Below are 4,064 nucleotides of genomic sequence, written 5' to 3' on the forward strand. Positions count from 1 at the left end.
ACAGACAGACAGACAGACAGACAGACGGAAGGATGGATGGATGAACGGATGGACACACACACACACACACACAGTAACTATGTGTTACGTCTGTTAGCTGCTCCCCAGGTCCACAGACAGGACAGTCAGCACAACTGCCATTAGAGTGCAGAAACTGGGTCTGATTACAGCTGGGCTCAGACAGTGCCAGCAGACAGGATGCCTGTGGAGAAGCACAAGCCACAAAAAACACTTATTGGCATAACTCTATGGTGAAACTCCCCCACAACATAACACATACTTTAGAAGGACCTACCATCAGCAGAGCTGCAGAAGCACTGGCCTCCATAGAAAGACCCTCCATGGTCCTGCAGTCTGGGCTGCTCAATGTGGGGGACATGAAAGTGTTATGAGAGAGTATTATTATAGTAATCAACTGAAGAAGTCAATAAATCATACATTTCTCCATCATTTTGCAAAAAGAGTAGACTGCCCCCTAGGGGTTCCAAGTCATATTTTTGCAAAACGCCACAAAAATTCTGTCAATATTGATTACGTTTCAGAATTTTGAATAATAATATGCCCATATGCCCAGTAGGTGACAGTAATGCACCTTAACATTGCACACTGCCATAAAACACCAAAGAGTCAAAATTGAGAAAAACAGCAACAATCATGCTAAATTACATAGACATAGTCCTTAATTACCATACCTGTAATGCTTCTTCCCAGTGTGTTCTCACTCAAAATTTTGGGTGTCCAGGGTCTGTGAAACTCATCCAACATGTATTCGGAACTGCCTGTTACTCTACATGGCAGACCCTCACTCAGCACAGCAGAAGAGAACGAGAGGGGTGCTTGCCTCATTTAACCTTCAGGCCCCTCCCTCTCTCTCCACCGGGTGGCTCACAGTGGTGGGAAAGCTTCATGGGAATCCCCCTCTCACCACCCAGCATTCCTGCTCTGTGACACAGGAGAGATTCCCTCCCAGGCCAATAGAAGGCAAGGAGAAGAAAAAAAATAGAAGGCAAGGAGAAAAAAAAAAAAAAAAAAAATAGAAGGCAAGGAAACACAGGGGATGCTGATGCCCACCTGGAGCCGACTGGCATTCTCAGGTTCCCCCTGGTCTGGTCCTGGCTGGGAAGCCCTCTCCAGGGGCTGGGCTCTGTTCTATAAGGTCAAGGAAGGGAGGGGGGAGCAGGTGAGCCTTGAAAGGGGATGAATACAGTCTTCTGTTTCATACAAAGTAATGAAAGCCTTGTGTATGTAGGCTGTGTGTGTGTGCCTCCATGGGTCTTACTCCTCATGTAGTGTATTGCAGATTAGAAACTGTATAGAGAAATATGTGAAAAGTCATATAAAGAAAAAGACTCAACTACTGAATAGTGATGCACCTTGAAGGTTACAGCACACTAAATGCCCAATAGGTGGCAGGCTCAAGAGAATAAAGTAATGACCTTTAAATCAAAACAGCAGACTCTCAGGAATGCGATTACATTTGTTACCTGAACTGAAAACCTAAAGGTGAACGTTGCCGCCACTATTTGCACAACATTACAGTTCGGTATTGGTATTTTATTATAGATTGCCATTAGCTGTTGCGAAAGCAGCAGCTACTCTTCCTGGGGTCCACACAAAACACAACATAATACAGAACATTAGTAGACAAGAACAGCTCAAGGACAGAACTACATCAATTACATTACACTACACATAAGAGTCATTGGACGAAAGTGTCTTCTGTTTTGTCAAGAACCCCGACTCTTGGCCTGAACATTAACACGCATCGCTTGCGGTACGGTTTTGGAAGTATAAGGACCTTATCTTTCATATCAGCAATAAATATTCTTCAAAAATTTTACATTGATACACACCTTTATAGGCTTAGGGTTCCCACACTGCCATATCTCCATGTTACAGCGGGTGTTTACTGAAGACAGGCGGAAGACAGAGAGACCACCAGTGCTGATTAGCTAATCTAGCAAGTGCTGAACACCAGTGTGTCAGTGTGTAATGGAAGAAGGCCGCAAGAAACGTGTTGTCACTGAAAAATAGTGTCGGCTGCAACTGTGATACAGTCGGTTAAAACTGTATACAGTAAGTGTATATTTTGCATTTGTGAAATAATTCTGATGTGACATGAAGGCAAAGGGCTTTATGTTTTTAGAACAGTATCGCAATTTTGAATCGATTCACGTTTAGAGGGAGTATTTGGCTGTTTTGGCTGCCAGAGCAGTATACATTGCATTCGGAAAGTATTCAGACCACTTGACTTTTTCCACATTTTGTTACATTACAGCCCTTTTCTAAAACGTATTCAATTGTTTTTTTTCGCTCATCAATCTACACACAATACCCAGTAATGACAAAGCGAAAACAGGCTATTAGAAATGTTTGCAACTTCATTAAAAAAAATCTAAAACTGAAATATCATATTTACATAAGTATTCAGACCCGTTATTCAGTACTTCGTTGAATCAACTTTGGCAGCAATTACAGTCACAAGTCTTCTTGCGTATGATGCTACAAGCTTGACACACCTGTATTTGGGGAGTTTCTCCCATTCTTCTCTGCAGATCCTCTCAAGCGCTGTCAGGTTGGATGGGGAGTGTCACTGCACAGCTATTTTCAGGTCTCTCCAGAGATGTTGGATCGGATTCAAGTCCGCGCTCTGGCTGGGCCACTCAAGGACATTAAGAGACTTATCCCGAAGCCACTCTTGCATTGTCTTGGCTGTATGCTTAGGGTCATTGTCCTGTTGGAAGGTATACCTTCACCTCAGTCTGAGGTCCTACTTTCTATAGGATTGAGGTCAGGGCTTTGTGATGGCCACTCCAACACCTTGACTTTGTTGTCCTTAAGCCGTTTTGCCACAACTTCGGAAGTATGCTTGGGGTCATTGTCCATTTGGAAGACCCATTTGCGACCAAGCTTTAACTTCCTGACTGATGTCTGAGATGTTGCTTCAATATATTCACATTCATTTCCATCCTAATGATGCCATCTATTTTGTGAAGTGCACCAGTCTGTCGTGCAGCAAAGCATCCCCACAACATGATGCTGCCACCCCCGTGCTTCACAGTTGGGATGGTGTTCTTTGGCTTGCAAGCCTCCCCCTTTTTCTCCCAAACATAACAATGGTCATTATGGCCAAATAGTTCTATTTTTGTTTCATCAGAACAGAGGACATTTCTCCAAAAAGTACAATATTTGTCCCCATTTGCAGTTGCAAACTGTAGTCTGGCTTTTTTATGGCGGTTTTTGGGCAGTGACTTCTTCCTTGCTGAGTGGCCTTTCAGGTTATGCCAATATAGGACTTGTTTTACTGTGGATATAGATACTTTTGTACCTGTTTCCTCCAGCATCTTTACAAGGTCCTTTGCTGTTGTTCTGGGATTGATTTGCGCTTTTCACACCGAAGTACATTAATCTCTAGAAGACAGAACGCCTCTCCTTCCTGAGCGGTATGGCGGCTGTGTGGTCCCATGGTGTTTATACTTGCGTACTATTATTTGTAGAGATGAACGTGGTACCTTCAGGAGTTTGGAAATTGCTCCCAATAATGAACCAGACTTGTGGAGGTCTACAAAATAAAATTCTGAGGTCTTGGCTTATTCTTACAATTTTCCCATGATGTCAAGCAAAGAGGCACTGAGTTTGAAGGTAGGCCTTGAAATACATTCACAGGTACACCTCCAATTGACACAAATTATGTCAATTAGCCTATCCGGACCTTCTAAAGCCATGACATTATTTTCTGAAATTTTCCAAGTTGTTTAAAGGCACAGTCAACTTATTGGATGTAAGCTTCTGACCCACTGTAATTGTGATACAGTGAATTATAATAGAAACAATCTGTCTGACTTCAACTGTACATAGGGCACATACAGTACATCTAAGTTGGGTAGAATTTGTATTTATTTCCATTTTTGAAGAGCTAAAGTTGTAGAAGCATGGTCCAGCTGCCCTCTGTTGCATTAGTTACTTTTATTGCTAATTAATAAGTAACCTAGGGTACTAAATGAGTGGGCGTGGAGGTCTTCTTAAAGATAAATACACTAAAGTCTCCCTCCTTCAACAAAGAC

General features: G+C 42.6%; 1 long non-coding RNA gene across 1 annotated transcript; it reads right to left on the bottom strand.

Moving 5' to 3' along the window:
* Positions 1 to 13: 13 nt before the first annotated feature.
* Positions 14 to 820, bottom strand: LOC118383763 (uncharacterized). The gene is made up of 3 exons (XR_004825709.2): positions 693 to 820; positions 296 to 359; positions 14 to 202 (listed from the first exon to the last, which is right to left on the bottom strand). It is a non-coding gene; the product is annotated as an uncharacterized LOC118383763 (long non-coding RNA).
* Between the last annotated feature and the right edge of the window lie 3,244 nt (positions 821 to 4,064).

The sequence above is a fragment of the Oncorhynchus keta genome, chromosome 4 (assembly GCF_023373465.1).
Source record: "Oncorhynchus keta strain PuntledgeMale-10-30-2019 chromosome 4, Oket_V2, whole genome shotgun sequence".
Lineage (NCBI taxonomy): Eukaryota > Metazoa > Chordata > Actinopteri > Salmoniformes > Salmonidae > Oncorhynchus > Oncorhynchus keta.